This window comes from Rhinopithecus roxellana, chromosome 15 (assembly GCF_007565055.1).
Source record: "Rhinopithecus roxellana isolate Shanxi Qingling chromosome 15, ASM756505v1, whole genome shotgun sequence".
Taxonomy (NCBI): Eukaryota; Metazoa; Chordata; class Mammalia; order Primates; family Cercopithecidae; genus Rhinopithecus; species Rhinopithecus roxellana.
The window spans coordinates 71094298-71113704 of record NC_044563.1 but is presented as its reverse complement, the minus strand read 5'-3'; the positions used below and the strand labels follow the sequence as shown (position 1 = coordinate 71113704).

The 19407-nt window shown below is 42.3% G+C and overlaps 1 protein-coding gene and 1 pseudogene across 1 annotated transcript in view; one reads left to right on the top strand and one right to left on the bottom strand.

The window, feature by feature from the left end:
* Nucleotides 1–11980, bottom strand: part of CDON (cell adhesion associated, oncogene regulated) — a 102288-nt gene extending 90308 nt beyond the window's left edge. The window contains 1 exon segment of the mRNA XM_030918424.1: nt 11637–11980. The gene's annotated coding sequence lies outside the window, so the exon portion shown is untranslated.
* A 5410-nt stretch (nt 11981–17390) lies between these two features.
* Nucleotides 17391–18817, top strand: LOC104653948 (annotated as a pseudogene).
* The last annotated feature ends 590 nt before the right edge of the window (nt 18818–19407 follow it).

Sequence of the window (19407 nt, the reverse complement as noted above, 5' to 3'; positions counted from 1 at the left end):
ATCTGACACCACAAAATATTGATATGAAATCTTTGCACAAGCTGTATTGTATAATTAAAACCCCCACCGCGACTGCTGTCATAATAACAAATGTGAAATTAGTGTAAGACCTAACCGCTATAACAATAGCTTTTTTTTTCTTTTCTTTTTTTTTTTTTTGAGACAGAGTCTTGCTCTTACTGCTCAGGCTGGAGTGCAACGGCGCAATCTCGGCTCCCTGCAACCTCTGCCTCCCGAGTTCAAGCAGTTCTCCTGCCTCGGCCTCCCAAGTAGCTGGGATTACAGGCACCCACCACCAGGCCCAGCTAATTTTTTGTATTTTTAGTAGAGATGGAGTTTCACAATGTTGATCAGGCTGGTCTCAAACACCTGACCTCAGGTGATCCACCTGCCTCAGCTTCCCAAAGTTCTGGGATTATAGGCGTGAACCACCACACCTGGCCAACAATAGCTCTTTTAAAATGCATCCTCAAACACAAAAGAAATAACAAATAACATCAATTGTGTTTGCTAGCCTAACAGGAGACCATGATTAACAGCCAATCTCATAATGACTCAAAATTGGCTTTAGTTAGCCATGGGATTAAAATAAAACAAACAAAAAAAAATTTAGCTCTAAATGTATTATGAAAATTATACAAAAGACCTATATACAGTCAAAACATCATTACTGTCATTTCTTTTAAGAGAGAAACCCAACTAAAATACAAAATAATTTAAAACATGGTGACTAGAGCTTGGAATTGGGAACTCAGGGTAGAAATGTGATCTATTTATTTCTGTTGTAACCCTAAAAAGGACTCATACTATAAAAAAGAAAGTATGCCTAATTTTCAATAAATAGAAATCAAACTACTGATTTAGAGATCACAACAATTGTCATCAAATTATAATGTGACTTGAAAATACGTTGAGTATACACACTCAACACTTGGTATCCACAGTTCCTCATCCACAGATTCAACCAACTAAAGACCAAAAATATTTGGAAAATAAAAATATAAAAAATAATACAGGCCAGGCATGGTGGCTCATGCCTATAATTCCAGCACTTTGGCAGGACAAAGTGGGTGGATCACTTGAGGTCAAGAGTCCAAGACCAGCCTGGCCAACATGGCAAAACCCCGTCCCTACTAAAACTACAAAAATTAGCCAGGCATGGTGGCAGGTGCCTGTAATCCCAGCTACTTCGGAGGCTGAGGCAGGAGAATTGCTTGAACCCGGGAGGCGGAGGTTGCAGTGAGCCCAGATCATGCCACTGCACCCCAGCCTGGGCAACAGAGCAAGACTCTGTCTCAAAAAAAAGAAAAACAAACAAAAAAACCTTTAAAATATACAGTAAAACAGCCATTTACATTGTGTAAGGTATTATAAGTAATCTAGAGATTATTTAAACAGGAAGATGTGCATAAGTTACATGCAAATACAGGAAACTTCAGCATCTAAAGATCTGGATAGCCACAGGCAATAGGGGGTATCATGTCCTGGAATGGATCCCCCATGAACATTGAGGGACAACTGTATTTACAACTAGGTGTAAAATATACTTTTACCCACCAGAACCAACTCAGCAGAACCTCACTATAATTCTTATTACTGTAGAAGAAAACCTGCCATTTCCTTTTGGATGAACATCCAAGATTTAATGGAAGAAACAATAAAATGACCTCATTTAAAAAGTTGATCACACAGTAAGATGCACCCAGGAGGTAAATCATGGGTACAACATAGCAGTTAAGACTCCAGTGTGGCTCTACTCAGGAGTTTAATAATCTATTAAGAACTATAAAAATACCTCCTCCAGGTTTAGTAGTCTCAAGGTTTACTGGAACTACTGCTTGGATGTTAGGACACCAGACCAAAATCCCGATAATGAGTTGTCATTAAATCATGGTCATATCTAGAAATCTAATTTCACAATAACAGTGCATAGGATGAAATGGGAAGGAGGAAACACTAAATCAAATCAAACTGCTCTGATTGGTAATCTGATATTATTGGACTGGTGTTTTTACATGGAGGGATAAATAGCACCTTTCCAGCAAAACTATACGGTCACATACACAATCACATTCAGACATTCCGCCACATGATCATTTTATGAGCCAGTATCAGATGCTTTCAGTACATTGCAAGCTATGTAATATCAAGCCAAATTGTGAAGTTTAACCCCATTTTATAAATGAGGATTCCCCATACCCACTCTCACACTCTCATAGTCACCAACAGGAGAGGGACCATTAGAATGACTGAAATAGAGGTTAGTCATAAACACTATGTCCATTCCAGCTGAAACCATGCTCACTCCCTAATTCTTACTGCCTGTTATTCACTGTGTTGTTGTTTTGTTATACACACACCCTAAGGCCAAAATCATGAAAAGAAGCCAAATTAAATGGGCAGGAAAAATGTCTTATCCCCAGCTTGCAATGCTATTTTTCTTTTTATTGGAATAAGAGACTGCCAAGTTCTGATGTCACTACAGTAATTTCATGGCCTGATAAAAGAAGTATTTTATCCCATAAACATTCATTCCCCTTGCCAATTTTACCTCTAACCAGGCAGTGTGCACAATTACTCACTGAATAGATATCAAACTATAAAGAATTCTAATTACTTTTATTCTGATACTGTAAAAAGCCAGTAACTGTCAAATTTTCCTGGCAAGAAACACAATCCAGAATATATTTTCTAGTACCTACATACCCAGAAGAACCCCTGTAAAATACAAAAAGACAAAACATGACATCAGCTCTCTGGGCACTGAATAATGTTGCACAGAACAACTATATACATTTTAAATATATAAAATTGTTAAAATATTCAAAATATTTGACAAGGATTCCAGTAATAGCCTGATAACGCGTGTCCTAGTATCTTCCACATGTAACTGTTTTTTCTTTATCTAAAGCTTTCGTTCATCTTCACTACTTGAAGCTGTGGTATCGCTCCCTGAACTTGAGAGTCATTGATGTCACTGAATTTTTTTTTTTTTTTGAGACGGAGTCTCGCTCTGTCGCCCGGGCTGGAGTGCAGTGGCCGGATCTCAGCTCACTGCAAGCTCTGCCTCCCGGGTTTACACCATTCTCCTGCCTCAGCCTCCGGAGTAGCTGGGACTACAGGCGCCCGCCACCTCGCCTGGCTAGTTTTTTGTATTTTTTAGGAGAGACAGGGTTTCACTGTGTTAGCCAGGATGGTCTCGATCTCCTGACCTCGTGATCCGCCCGTCTCGGCCTCCCAAAGTGCTGGGATTACAGGCTTGAGCCACCGCGCCCGGCAATGTCACTGAATTTTTAAGAGCAACATTGTGTGTTGAAATCATTCATGGACCTAGAGAAGACGGTTCAGCATCTTTCTACTCAGTGTGTTCCACCCAGCTCATCAGGATTATCTGGAAACTTGTTAGAAAGGGAGAATATTGGGCCTCACCCCAGACCTACTGCATCAGAACATGCACTTGAGCACACCCCCTCACCCAGAAATTCAAATGCACATTAATGCCATCCAGGATATCTGAGTGTTTAGGACTTGTTCAGCAGAGTGCAAAGAAAGGAGTGGGCAGGCCAATGTACACAGGGGAAAATCACATTGTCCTTAGGAATAAGGGGGAGACCAACGTGTATGCAATTATGATACCGTATCAGTGCCAGGAGACATGTGTTTCCAGCCTGTGAGAAAGCATGGTATATTCATGGAAGGCAAAGTAGCTGGGATGGCAGAAGCTTCCAGTAGGCATATAACACTGTATATCCAATTAAAGACCTGGGCTTCAATAAGTGAGCAATTCAGGGACTTGAAAGGATTTTAATGAAAGCAGTCACATGACCACATTTACATTTCAGAAAGATCATTACTCAGGCAAAATGTAAGAAAAATCAATGATCTGGGGCCGGGCGCGGTGGCTCAAGCCTGTAATCCCAGCACTTTGGGAGGCCGAGACGGGCGGATCACGAGGTCAGGAGATCGAGACCATCCTGGCTAACACCGTGAAACCCCGTCTCTACTAAAAAATACAAAAAACTAGCCGGGCGAGGTGGCGGGCGCCTGTAGTCCCAGCTACTCGGGAGGCTGAGGCAGGAAAATGGCATAAACCCGGGAGGCGGAGCTTGCAGTGAGCTGAGATCCGGCCACTGCACTCCAGCCTGGGTGACAGAGCAAGACTCCGTCTCAAAAAAAAAAAAAAAAAAGAAAGAAAAATCAATGATCTGGAAGGGGACAAACCAAGACTGAAGACAAGGGGATGAGTTAGTAGCAGTTTAAGCAGGAGTTGCAAAGGCATTTTTTTCATCTCACCTGCTGAATCTCCTCTGTCCCTCTCCCAAAGTTTGAGAAGGAGGATGGAGGGGTAAAGTAATGGTAACAGAGAAGAGATAAAGAAGGCCCACTTCTCAGCTACAGGGAGGATGGAATTGGTATTGATGGGCATACATAAATCTAAAACAGTAAAAACTCAATATACTTTTCTGTTTTATAAAATGGAGAAAACACTATTTTGGTGAATCAGGATTCCACAATTCCTTCCATCATTTTAAATATCATAAAGTACTATATTTACGGATACAAGATATGTACATGGTTAAATATCTATGGATCCCAGAAAATATCTTGAATATGGTTTTGATACTTGGATAAGTCACTGATATCGGCCTTTTCCCCCTATATAAGTTATCTATCTCTCTTGTAACTCAAGTTTAGAAAAGTTGCAGTGGAGGAAGGACAAGAGGGGCATTTATTAATGTTTACGTATAATCTGTTGTAGGAATGAATAAATAACTGGGCCAACAAATGGCTTCAGATGTATACCTATATAAAAAGGTAATATATGCTATACTTTTAAGTATTATCATTTCTGATACTGGTACAATTAGAATATTGAAAAAGTCCCTATTTAAGTAAGGAGGAAAGAATATTTGACATTTACTTGTTAGTGATAAATTAAGGATTACATTTAAAGTGAAAACAGCCAGCAAGTTGAGGCAATCTCCAACTTTAAACTGGAGCTGGTTTAAAAAAATGTATTTATCTAATGGCTGTTTGGAACTTTTAACATATTTCCTACCTCCAAAACCAGGTACGTGGTGGGTATGTAGCCTAGGCACACCATAAAAGCCTATTTCATGGAGCCTCAGTCCTACAAACGCCTTAGAGGTTATTTGGTTCAATGTCGCACCCAAGGAAGAGATTCTTCCCACAGTACCCTTTGCAAATGCCACTAGAACACTTCCAGGAATCAGGAGCCCATGTCCCTTCCAAACAGCACTGTTTCACATGAGGCAGCTCTATTTGTTGGGTAGTTCTTCTTTCTTCTGAAATATAATCTGCATCTTTGAGTGCGCCTATAGATCAAAAGATGAATCATGTATCATTATTTCAACACTCCCAGCCCCACTGAAATCCTGGCCACGGATGGTATGATTTAGGAAGAAAAGGGGACAATTTGTCCCTCTCCAGTCCAGGGGAACCCATCCCTGCATATGGCTGTACGTGAAGAATGACCTTGTGTCAAGAGCTATGAATAGTCAGATTTAATAAAATTATAAATGTTGAAAAATACAATGTCTCCTGGGAGAGAAATGGCTAGTGTTCAAGCAGAACACCCAGAAAATCCTGAACCAACATTTCCAATAACAGAAATACAAGCTATTAACCGCAGCCAAAGTCCCTTCCAAAATTTAAAACAAACAAACAAAAACCCTTCTGATTCATCTACTGAATCATCTTGTCTGTTTGTGAAATAAATTTTATTTAGCCTATTTGACAATTTCAACAATACAAACAGAAATTCTAAATGTATAGGCATAGCCTGGCCACAATTGTTAACAGGTGAGTGGCCAAAACTCTTCATCCTGATATAAGTGCTTGGTCCTGTTCTTCACAATCCTCCTGCAGTATAACATCCTAGCTCTACTTTCGTCCTTTTATGGTGGACTTCTTTTTTTTTCTTCAGAAAAGCATTGTAGTGTTTCATTTTAAACTCAAAGAATATTACACTAATGCTAGGCTGGTGGTTACTTCTGTACAACGCTAAGTGTTGATTACGGCATTTAATCCTAAGCATGAAGGATATAAGCTACCTTAGATGGTCCTTTTCCCCTATTTTGAGGCTTCCTCCTAAAACACACACATAAAAATGAATACAGTTTTCAAAGCATTTGATTTATGGAATTGTAACTGAAGGTAATTATACCTGCAAGTAGTGAATAAATCCAGTTCTGTGAATAAAAATGAGGTCATGGTTGTTTTCCTAAGATAGCCATTGGGATCTGATTTTCTAGTAATGCGGGAAGAAGTGTTTTCTTTTTTCCTCCAACGTGCCAATAAAATGAATTACTACGAATTTCAAACTGCACAAAAGACTCTACAACAATTTTAAAAGCATGAATTAGTACTATATACATAAATAAAAGTTATTCAATAACATGAACAAATCTCACAGGCTTGTGTCTATTATAATGCTCAATATTGAGCAGCGCAGGAACTCCGACATAGACTATATACTGTAGGAGTCCATTTTCATACGGTTCACGAACAGGCAAAACTCATGTATTCTATTTCGTCAAAATAGCTGCCGCCTGCTAGCAAGAGGGAGGGTTGCCTGGATGGGCACCAGGGAGCCTTCTAAGGCCAAGGAAATGTTCTATATCTCAATCTGGGTACTGCTTACCACAGACATGTGCATATGTAACAATTCATCTAGCTGTTCACTTAGTATACATTAGCTGTACACTTGTGTATATTACCATGTTACACCTCAACTGGAAAAAAATAACACATGATGTCCAACTGCCTTCTAAGTTTCAACTGCAAATTTAAGAAAGCTGTAGTGTTCCATGTGCCCACACTATTACTAGCTTCTGAGAACTCATTATTGAATATTTCAAAGAGATCACTTCTGGATCAAAGTAATACACTTACACGTACAGGAGGAGTTAATAAAAATAACAGCAGCTAACGTTTACAGAGGTTTTACTATATGCCAAGTGCTTGACTTTCATTATCACATTTAATCCCACAATAAGACATAATTTCTGTTACTATCCCCATTTTACAGATAAAGACCCCCAAGGCTTAAGTCAAGATCATTGCCCAGGCTCACATAAATAACAAGAGGTGAGCTGGTCTAGAACGAGAACAGCTGAAAAGCAAGCTCTGCGTCAGCTTCCGAATTCCCTGTTTGTATTAGGGTAATATCAAAACAAAATCGGCCTCACAGTTCCAAGTAACAAAACATAAACAAAATATGTAACTTAAGTTCAGTAATATAACCCATATATTTTTTTCTCACGTAAGATGAAAGGCACATCAGTGGCTCTTAAGCACTGGAGTCCCTACTCACATTCCAACCGATATACAGCAGAACAAAATGTTCTTTGGGCTAGTTTTTTATTCTCTCTGACCATCAAAATATACCACACAGCAAAGCGACTAAACAGCTGTGAGTGCGACAGGCACAAACTGCAGTGTTTACTCCAATTCATTCCAGGGTCCCTTCAATTTGGCCATAGTAGTAGGAGAAACACCCAGGATTAAGGTGGAAAAAAAGCTAAACATATCTTCAAAAAGGCTTCTTTATTTTCTAAACACACTGTATTGTGAGAATTTGGCAGAGGGCTACATGGGAGTAGGACGGAAAAGGCTGTGCACTATTTACAACATGATTTTACTTGGAAACAAAATATATCAAATGAACCATCAAATCTGCTACTGCTTTCTGCATTAGCTAAAAACTAGGAGCACTGGAATTCACATTCTTCGTAGACGAAAACCAATTAACTACACTATCCACCATTCGGAACTAGTCTTCCTTGAAAAGTACACAAGAAACAAACTGGGCTAATATTCTGAAAAAAAGGCTGTGCCCAAACATTATTTGAGGCAGGGGAAGAGAGACTTGGGAAGGAAGACACATTAATGTTTCTCAAAAATGTTGCTCCAAAGATTATACAGAATGTTGTTGGCAGATATATTTTCATTTACTTGGCGCTGCTAGCAAGTCTGCAAAGTAATGCCTCAAAAACACTAGAAATGACAGAATTCCTAAAAAGACAACAGAAAAGACATAATCTAAATTAGAATTCTGTAATAATAATAATGTAACAGAAACAATCAAATTCTATCAAGAGTAAACTAAAATATGCCTATTCAAACAAGCATTTCATCACTGCAAAACAATTTGTTTCACATGAAGTTTGATTTTGCTCTCCGTTTGAAAGTTACTAAAACGATACATCAGCGTTTACAGGCAAGACCAAACAGTAAGATAATTTTACATATTTATCAAAAGATCGTTCAAAGAAAACTTACCAAGTCTGCAACGTGTATAAGCTTGTGCTTCAGAGGGAAAGCAGAGAAGCCACTTTCTGTCCTTACACTGGAGTTCACTTCAGTGCTAAACACACATCACTGCAGTCCTGCTTGTAATAAAGTCTGGACTAGCAATCTGCCTTTGGGTTAGGCTTTTCTCTTACAAGATAAGCTGTTAAGTCATGCCTTGATTTTAGATCTGCCAACATATGGAGTCTTCTAATGTAGCCTTCCCTCCACCCCCTCAACTCCCCCCTGCCCACATTCCCCCAATCCCCGCTCTGCTCCACTCCCTCTGCACACACACACACATACACACATACAAAAAAGGCACTGCAGGGCAGAAATTCCTCAGGTGCTCGCTAATGGAATTCCCAGGGTCTTGGAGCCGCTTCGGGGATCAAGAGATCTCATAGCCCCTGCTGGGGTAAGGAGCAGCGAGTCTGTTCCATTTAATCAAATACAGAATGAATTTTCAGCTCTATTCACTAGCTTGTCTCCAGGGCTCTTAAAAGGCACCAGGCAGCTAGAATCACACACATGTGGCTCTTTTAGGCAAGTATAATTAGCTTGATTTTAAAAAGCCACATTAATAATATCACCTCAGGACCATTATTCAGGGGACAGATGACAATGATACTGTATGTTTTAAGCCTGACAATGAAGGAAAGAGCACAAACAATGAGGGAAAACTTGAAGGATTAAAAAAAAAAAACCAACAAACCAGTTTTTCATTTAATTGTAATCCAATATTTTTCAAGGGACATTAAGAATATTCCATACACCATCCCTTATTTTTAACAGAAGAGAATCAAGTAAAGCCCTCCCCTGTGCTGTTGAAAGTGAATTAGTGCCAAATACACAACAAAAACTTATCACATGGAATGTTTACACACAATATAAAAATTTAAGTAAAAATAAAACATTCTCGAATTCAAGTTCACGAAATTTCTTGAAAAAAATTCCCCATCAAAAAAATACTGTAAGAAAGCAAGTCCTTCAAAGCAACATATTTGGCAATCAGACTCCAAATTCTGTTTCTAATCTAATTAGTTTGTATTAAGTTCATTTACTTAAAGGGGGGGGCTACCATGTACACAGCTCATCTACAGCTCCACTGTGTTGTCTTACCCATACTTCTACATCATGCCACAGCTGATCACAGGGCACTGGCTCATGTCATTACATGTTAAAGCAACATATTTTTCAATTCATTATTTATTTTCTAACCCTTCCCTGATTTTTACTAAGATAATATTTAATTTCTGAAATCATTTCCCTAGCATTTAACTTAGAAACAATCACCAATTTTTAGTCTAAATGTTCGCGAAAAAAAAAAAAAATTCTACAGAAGGAAAATTTTACTTCAACTCACATGTCGACAAAACCATACATGAAATTGTCTACAAAGTCATGAAGGCAGATGGGCAAAGTGGGAAAAGAAGAAGAAAGCCCAAGAAATAAATAGTCAACAAATTTTTACCTGCCCTCTTTAGAGCAAAGCCCTAGGACAGAAGTTCCTACTCCCACCTACTGCCTTCATCTGTATATACCTCGACGATCTGGGGCAGCAAGTCCTATCTTAAAGTGAACTTAATTCCTTTCCTGCAAAGTCAAACCACCTGCAAAGAAAGCAAGGCATAAGATAGATTTAGAAGCCAAGCTACACAAGCTAGATCAGTATCCAAGTCCTAAGGGTTCTTTGTACTTGAAGGCTTGAGAGTCAGAGCTGTTTAAGTACTTTGCACAGAAGAGGAGGTTGATGAGAACCATGGCAATCAATCAAAGCATCCCAAGTGAGTTATTACACAAACAACAGCACAGTACCTCTAGTAACTGATTTTCCTGGTTGACTAAACCATTCAAAGAAAGACAGATTCCCCAAACACTGGGAAGTTTTTGCATGAAAGTTAAACAATATACATTTGTGTGTTTCTTAATAGAAATATAAATGTTTCTGTTCTACACACTGCCAAACATACACCCAGGGCACGTCTTTACAAAATGAAACAGGTTTTCTCCATCCTTCTCATATAACTTCAAGTGTGAGGCAGTTCATTTCAACATGTGCATAACAGAGACTGCAGTATTTGATGCTTTCGGGTTCCGAAGAATGCTTTCTAGTTAAGCACTAATTTAAAATTTCTAGAAAATTTTTTGAAGGTTTTCTTTCATCTTATCCTAAAAGTTGAACTATCCCCAAATTTTCAGCTAAAAATAGACTGAGGGTGACTATCAAACGTCATAGAATGTTTAGAATTATGCTGACAATAAACTCATTTCATTTTCTAATATCCTCCTCACTTTCCTCTCCTTGGAGACACTGTCCACTCGGTATGCCAAGTGTCAGTTGGGAATGTGAGCGTTATGTTATCAGCGCAGAAAGGAATCAGAATTCTCTGACTTGGCCTCTTTCATCTTTACTGGCATGGGCCTGAAAATAAATCTCATGTGAGCTTTTAGTCCAACCTCCCGTTTTTCAATGTGTCTGGTTTGGGACACAAAGGCAGACTTTCTGTTGATGAGGTTCCCTAAATTCTGGATTCCCACTGCAAAGCCCTCTGCCCTTAAAGCACCTGCCACCCTCTGTCGTCCTGATGAGGAAGGGCAGGCACTCTGGAAACAGCTCCTTTTGGAGAGCCTTCCACCTGATTTGGTGGGGTTAGGGAGAACAATGAAGGGAAGGGCAAGAGAGTCTATCTATCCCCCTCAGTGATTTATTGCTGAAATTCCTAGATGTGGAGAGAAAGCAACAAAGGTCTGGAAGCTGCCGACTGAAATAAATAGCGAGCTGTAAATGTATTTAGCAAATGATAATGCAATCCACAGAAAGCTTTACAGAGGAGAAGGAAAAATACACTCCCTGGGGCTGGGAAGTCACTGAGTCTTGTGAAGGCAGAGAAAGATACATTGTGCAGGAAATTTCTCCTGCTTCTCCCTACACATAAATCACTGTCTCTCGCGGGCGCTCTGCGGGGATGGAGGTTGAGAGAGGCCAGGGACCTGGCTCCTTTGGAAAAACGCCCGGGCGCCCTAGCTCCCCACTCTGCGGCATCTCACCTGCCCCCGAGGACCATCGTCAAGAAGAGGTTTCGTCGTGTCACTGACACCTCACCCCGCCTCCTCCCGCGAGGTGGCTCCGAGCCCCCGAGGACGCGGAACGCCGGGGCTCCCCGCCGGGCACGCATCAGCATCCAAACCCCGCGCGCAGCCCTGGACCCCCACGCCCTCCGAGGAACGCCAGCCCGCCCCCTAAGCCAAGGCCCCCCCCAAGCCCAGTGCCCGCGCGCCACCCCGCCTCCAACCCTGCGGCGGGACCCCCGCCCCCGCACCTCTCCGCGGGGCTGGCTAAGTCTCCAGACCTCCTGCGCGGCAGCCGGCTCGGAAAGCCACCCCCAGGTCATCCCCTCGCGCGCGCGCGGCGGCGGCTACGGTGGCGGCGGCTGCGATCCGAACGGGCCCCTCCATGCACCGCGGAGGGCAGAGGAGGGAGCGGCGCCTCGCACGCCGGGGCGGGGGCGCTGGGCAGGGCGGGCGGGCGTGGGGTCCCGGGTCTCCTCGCACCTAGCCGCGCGAGCCGGGCTCCCGGGCTCAGGGGAGGGGAGCTGGGGGGGCGGAGTCACCGGGGCGCGCCCCCGCGGCCGCGCTCCTCCCCGCCGAGGAGCGCGGGCGCGTAACTCGGCGGGTGCTGGGCCGGCCCGGAGCACGCGAGCAGCGGGAGGAGGGACCGGGGAGAAGCAGACGGAGGCGGGCCGTAGAGGCCGCTGCGCCCCGCCAGCCCGAGCCCCGCCGAAGGGTGCGCGCGCAGCCTGCCAGATCAGCGGCGGGGGCACGGGTCGTACCAAGTGGCGGAGGGGGGCACGCTCTCTGCAGGACCCTCTCCCCGTCGTTGACCTGCCTACTCTGCAAGAGAGATACCCCCAGGGGAGCATAGAAGAGTCTATTCTCGGGTGTAGGATAGGTAAGGATGAGTTGCCTTAGCAAGTCACGGAGATTCCCATCATGCCTGTACTCACGCTCCCCTCACCTTTCATTCCCCTGGAGAGGCGGCTCTTCTGGCAAGTCCCCAAATGGTCGACTCCGTCCCCGAGGCCCCGCCCCAGTTTCGCTCCGGCCCCGCCCCTCGCCTCTCTACCTAAGTTCTCTGAGCCGCCAACCGGTGCATCTCTTCTCCCGGTTCTTGCCTAGTCTCTCTTAGGGTTCCAGCGGCCCACTGCTTATACCTCCTTCGCCTTTCCACCACTCCACATGTTTAGTTCCTTAGGCGGCTTCATCTGATTCCTCACCCACCACCCACCCGCCCTGCCTGCACATGCACGCAAGCAGGTAGCAAAACTCAGGGCTAGGAGAGGCGTGGTGTGGCCTGGTGGCCTTTGGCCCCAGAGTCTTCCCAACTCGTCCGTTGGACCTGCCCCAAGTTATCTGAGCTCAGTGAACTTCAGTTGTTCAAACAGAAAAAGGAAAAATAAATTTCTGTTCAAAGGATGCTGTAAGGCATAAATATGATACTTTGTGAAAAGCACCTGCCACTCAGTGGGCATTCAAGGACTGTAACTTCTTTATCAATTATTATTATTAGCAGTTAGCTCTTTTTTCCCCATCATCATTGCTTACTATTAGTTTAACTACAAAAGGAGCCTTAATAATAGTTAAGTTTATAAATACTCGATACTGAACTTCAGGAGAAATATGCCAGTCCTCCCTTACCTCCTTACGTGAATTTTAAAAAGAAATGCTTGGAAGTGTGGTATTGTTCAAACAGGTTACCTTTCTGCATTAGCTAGATTCAGGGTTTTTGTGAAGCCCCTGGAAAGAAAGACAGTACAGGAAGGAAAAAAAACAAACACACTTTTTTTTTAAGACGGAGTCTCACTCTGTCGCCCAGGCTGGGGTGCACTGGCGCGATGTCGGTTCACAGCAACCTACACCTCCCAGGTGCAAGCAATTCTCCTGCCTCAGCCTCCCGAGTAGCTGGGATTACAGCACGTGCCACCACACCCGGCTAATTTTTGTATTTTTAGTAGAAACGAGGTTTTGCCATGTTAGCCAGGCTTGTCTTGAACTCCTGACCTCAGGTGATCCACTCACCTCGGCCTCCCAAAGTACTGGGATTACAGGCGTGAGCCACGGCACCCAGCCGGAAAAAACTCTTAACTCTAGTTTGTTGTCCACTGTTCCATTGTTCACTTATTGAGACCAAGAATCTCTATGTTATTAACAAGGTATAGTAAACGATCTTTCATTCAGCGAGTAAGACTTTCTATAAACATAAAGGATTTAACTCAAATGAGAGTTTTGTGTGGATGTAATAGAAGTCTTGCAAGTTTATTGTGGCTGCAGAGAATTCCAGGTTCTTCTCCTGGGACACAATGCACTCTGCGCACCTCCAGATCTCACAGTGCCATTTGAATTCACTATACCTGCTGTTAATCATAGTCAGACTGAGAAATAATCACCATGTTTGTTGATACTAATTACTTCCTCTCCCCCTTTTTTTGTAAAGCGGAGAAATCATTTCAGGTGTAAAACAGTTTTTCATTAATGAATCATTCATCCATTTGTTCAACGTTAAGAAACAATGTGCCGTCCCACGCTTCAAAGAGCTCACAATCTAACTGTGATACAGATACACACACGGATAAGTACAAGGAGACATCTTCAGTGCAATGAACAGGGAGCTGTGTGAACACAAGGTCAGTGTTGCCTACCCTGTATGGAGCTTGAGAGAAAGGCTTGCCGAGAAAGTCTTACCAAAAGTGACCCACGATCTAAGTCTTAAAGGATAGTAGGAGTTGGCTAGATAAAGATCAAGGAGTGGAAAGATGGTCTAGGCAGAGGGAACATTAGTAACAGAGGCGTGGCCAGGCACAGTGGCTCACGCCTGTAATCCCAGTACTTTGGGAGGCTGAGGCGGTCGGATCACGAGATCAGGAGTTTGAGACCAGCCTGGCCAATATGGTGAAACCCCATCTCTACTAAAAATGCAAAAATTAGCCGAGCATGGTGGCAGGTGCCTGTAATCCCAGCTACTCTGGAGACAGGAGGCAGGAGAATCGCTTGAACCCGGGAGGCAGAGGTTGCAGTGAGCTGAGATCACGCCACTGTACTCCTGCCTGGGCGACAGAGTGAAACTCTGTCTCAAAAAAAAAAGAAAGAAAGAAAGAAAGAAAAGTAATAGAGGCAAGCAATTATGAATACACTGTAGATCAAGGGAACTGCAAGCTCTTCTTTGTGGCCTAAGTGTGAGGGGTCAGGTAGGGATTGGTAAGTGAAGGCACTGCAGAAAGAAGCTGAAACCAGGTCACAGATGGCCGTGTGTGTCATGCCAAGAAGCTCGGACTTCATCCTGCAGGTAATGGGGAGTCCATGCAGGATTTTACGTGGGAATGTGATGTAGTCAGATTTGTGCTTAGAAAGATCGCCTAGCAACAGTGATCTTTTGCAGATAGATTTGAGGGAGCCAAGCCTGAGGTCAAAAAATTTGGAAGCTTTGAAGTAGTGCAAGCAGTTTAATTCAATCAAGAGAGTGAACTAGGAAGATAGTAATAAGGACAGAGAAGTGGGGATAAACTTCAAGAACATGAGGAAATTTTGGCAGGACTTGAAACTGATTGCATGTGGAAGGTAAAGAAGAGAAAGGACTCAAGGATGAGCCCAGCCTGCTAGCTTTGATGGAGAGTGGTTACTCTTCCTACCCCCACAGCACCTAGAAAGAGAGTAATGTCCTGCAGAACATACAGGTTTCAGGGAAACAATCACGTGTTCAATTTGGAGCCTTTTGAATTTGAGGTACCTGTATACTGTTATCTAAATGTGTTCCCCCAGATTCATATGTTGAAACTTAATTGTTGGCCAGTGTGGTGGCTTATGCCTGTAATCCCAGCACTTTAAGAGGCCGAGGCAGGAGGATCACTTGAGGTCAGGAGTTCGAGACCAGCCTGGCCAACATGGTGAAACCCCATCTCTACTAAAAATACAAAAAATTAGCCGGGCATGGTGGCGCATGCCTATAGTCCTAGCTACTCAGGAGGCTGAGGCAGGAGAATCACTTGAACCCAGGAGGTGGAGGTTTCTATGAGCCAAGATTGCACCACTGCACTCTAGCCTGAGTGACAGAGTGAGACTCCATCTAAAAAAAGAAAGAAACTTAATTGTCAATATGATAGTATTAAGAGGTGAGGACTTTAGAAACTGACTAAGTCATGAGAACAACCCTCATGAGCAAGCTTCATGACCTTATAAAAGGGCTTCAAGGAGTTAGCCAGCCCCTTCTGTCCCTTCTGCCATGGGAGGACACAGAGAGGTCACCATCTGTAAGGAGCAGGCACTTACCAGACCCTGAATCTACAGACACCTTGAACTTGGATTTCCTAACCTCCAGAACTATGAGAAATACATTTCTGTTGCTTAAAAAGTACCCAATTTAAGGCATTTTGTTATAGCAGCAGAAACAGACTAAGACACTATGGGGCCTCCAACCACAGATGTCCACTAGGTAGAGAACTCCAAGTGGAAATACAGATTTAAAAGTCATCAGCATAAAGTAGTGTTTATACCATTAAAGTGGAAGCGATCTCTCAGGAAGAATATGGAACCAGAAAGTTGTAGCCAAGGATGGATCTCTGAAACTCCAATAACTAACGCCCCCAATTATCTTGATGAATTTGGAGCAAAGGTTGTTTACTGAACTCAAGGTATGGGACTTGAGAAGGATGCTTGAAGAAGGTGGTGAAGGTTTGGAATAGTCATTAGGAAAAATGAGAGTTGAAAAATCAGAGAATTGATAAGTGATGCTGAGGTCCTGGCTGAGGTTGGAGAACATTAGTGTATAGTGATGGAGCTTGCATGATTATGTGGTTTTCTCCATCAAAATGTAATCATTCAGGTAGAAGGGGAAAAGCATAACACCAACCCAATTTTGAAGTTTTTCTGGGGGTTGTACAAGAAGGAAAATAACACATGGTATTGTTAAGAAAATATTTAAATCATCAATCATAGAATCTAGGCAGTGGAAAAGGTGGAAGAGGTTTGAGAAGAATAATAGACTGGAAGAAATGACAGATTAAAGAAAAGGAGATATGTATGAGATTAAAGAGCTGTTGTTACAGGATTGAGTAAGAAAGAACCAAGAGGTCTTTGATAATAACCAGAGTTTACCATTTCAGAAGTAGAATAGTTCCAGGTAATGATTAGCTCTAGTATGCTAACCGGTGCTGGTAGATGATGTGGTGTAGCTATTTATGCCATCAGGGGACATATTGAAGGAACTGAGAGACTGCTAAGTGAAATACCATGAGCCAAGTATTCAAGTCCTCAGGGATGAGGTGGGAAGGTTGTTAGATACTAAGTGACATTTAATACATTCCAGGCCTGAAGTGGGTGCTTTTATAATACTAAATACATGTTAAAATTCGTTCTCCAAGAATAACATAATAGAGTAACTAGAGTCCACAAACTTGTATCACATTCTGACTGTACCTTATTTGATGTTGGTCAAATAACTTAAACTCTTGGAGTCTTGATTTCGTCATTTGTAAAGTAGTAAGTGACTTCATCATTTGTAAAGAGTAATAATACCTCATATAGAGTTGTTAATAGGACCTACTTCAGTGGTTTGCTGGGAGGATTAATTGAGATGACACACAAAGCACTTAATACAGTGACTGGCAAGTAGCAAACACTGGATAAAAGCTATTTATAATAACAGTTAATGCTTATGTAGTTCCTTCTGTGCACCAAGTATTATTTTAAGCATTAGTCCCATTATTACAAATGAGAAAACTGAGACATGAAGTGCATTGACAACAGTCACATAGCTAATCAGTGTCAGAGCTCATATTAAAACTCAGGTAGTCTGTGTCTAGAGGCTGAACTCTTAATTATTATACATTAATGTCTCCCTACAATAATGGGAAGTATTTTTATTAATATCACTTCAAATAAATTGATCAGTTAAAAAACTTCGGTTCTTTTTTAGCACCATCTGCTCACGGTGCCACCTCCTGCTCCTCCTGCCACCACTGCTGCCTTGAGTCACTGCCTGTGCAGCTCAGGTCTCCTGGCTCCCCATACTGGCCGCCGACATTTGGAGTTCTTACAACATGGCAGACATTGACAATCTGAACTTGATCAAGATTTGGATGATGTTGAAGAACTACAAGAAGAAGAAACTGGTGAAGAAACAAAAATCAAAGCATGTCAGCTAACTCTTCAGATGATGCAGAATCCTCAGATTCTTGCAGCCCTTCAAGAAAGACTTGATGGTCTGGTAGAAACACCAACAGGATACATTGAAAGCCTGCTTAGGGTAGTTAAAAGACGAGTGAATACTCTCAAAAACCTGCAAGTTAGCCGGGCGCGGTGGCTCAAGCCTGTAATCCCAGCACTTTGGGAGGCCGAGACGGGCGGATCACGAGGTCAGGAGATCGAGACCATCCTGGCTAACACGGTGAAACCCCGTCTCTACTAAAAATACAAAAAAAAAAAAAAACTAGCCGGGCGAGGTGGCGGCGCCTATAGTCCCAGCTACTCGGGAGGCTGAGGCAGGAGAATGGCGTGAACCCGGGAGGCGGAGCTTGCAGTGAGCTGAGATCTGGCCACTGCACTCCAGCCTGGGTGACAGAGCGAGACTCCGTCTCAAAAAAAAAAAAAAAAAAAAAAAAAAAAAAAAAAAAAACCTGCAAGTTAAATTACATGTGCACAGATAGAAACCAAATTCTATGAGGAAGTTCACAATCTTGAAAGGAAGTATGCTGTTCTCTATCAGCCTCTACTTGACAAGCGATTTGAGATTATTAATGCAATTGATGAACCCACGGAAGAAGAATGTGAATGGAAATCAGATAAAGAAGATGAGATTTCGGAGGAGTTGGAAGAAAAGGCCAAGATCGAAGATGAGAAAAAGGATGAAGAAAAAGAAGACCCCAAAGGAATTCTTGAATTTTGGTTAACTGTTTTTAAGAATGTTGACTTGTTCAGTGATATGGTTCAGCAACATGATGAACCTATTCTGAAACACTTGAAAGATACTAAAGTGAAGCTCTCAGCTGCTGGCCAGCCTATGAGTTTTGTCTTAGAGTTTCACTTTGAACCCAATGACTATTTTACAAATGAAGTGCTAACAAACACATACAGGAAGAGGTCAGAACCAGATGATTTTGATCCCTTTTCTTTTGATGGACCAGAAATTATGGGTTGTACAGAGTGCCAGACAGATTGGAAAAAAGGAAAGGATGTCACTTTGAAAACTTAAGAAGCAGCAGAAAAACAAGGGAAGAGGGACAGTTCGTACTGTGACTAACACAGTTTCCAGTGACTCTTTCTTTAATTTTTTTGCCCCTCCTGAAGTTCCTGAGAGTGGAGATGATGCACAGACTTCAAAATAGGTCACTTTTTACATGAGTGTATAATCCCAAGATCAGTGTCATACTTGACTGGAGAAGCTATTGAAGTTGATGATGATGTTTATGATGAAGAAGGTGAAGAAGCAGATGAGGTAATGTTTACCAAATGAGCAAACAATTCTGTCTGTGTTTAACACATTGAGAAGCAAATTGAATGACTTATGTATTCCTTTGCTATAATTATTCTATGATTTGGAATAAAAACATTTTGGAAAATATGATTTTAGAATTCTACAGCCAAACAATATATGTATAAATTTTCAATAAATAAATTGCAAAAAAAAAAACACACACACATAATTTGTTGAGCACGTTTTAGGTATAAAGCCCAAAATTAAAGACATACAAGGAAATACCTGTATTAAAAACATCTTGGCTGGGCGTGGTGGCTCACAGCTGTAATCCCGGCACTTTGGGAGGCCAAGGCAGATGGATTGCTTGAGCCCAGGAGTTCAAAACCAGCCTGTACAAGATGGTGAAACTCTGTCTCTACAAAAATTATAAAATATTAGCTGGGTGTAATGGTATGCACCTGTAATACCAGCTATTCAAGAAGCTGAGGTAGGAGGATTGCTGGAGCCCAGGACACAGAGGTTACAGTGAGCCAAGATCGTGCCACTGTGCTCCAGTTTAGATGACAGAGTGAGACCCTATCTCAAAAAAGAAAAAAGAAAAAGAAAAACATCTTATGTGGCCTCAT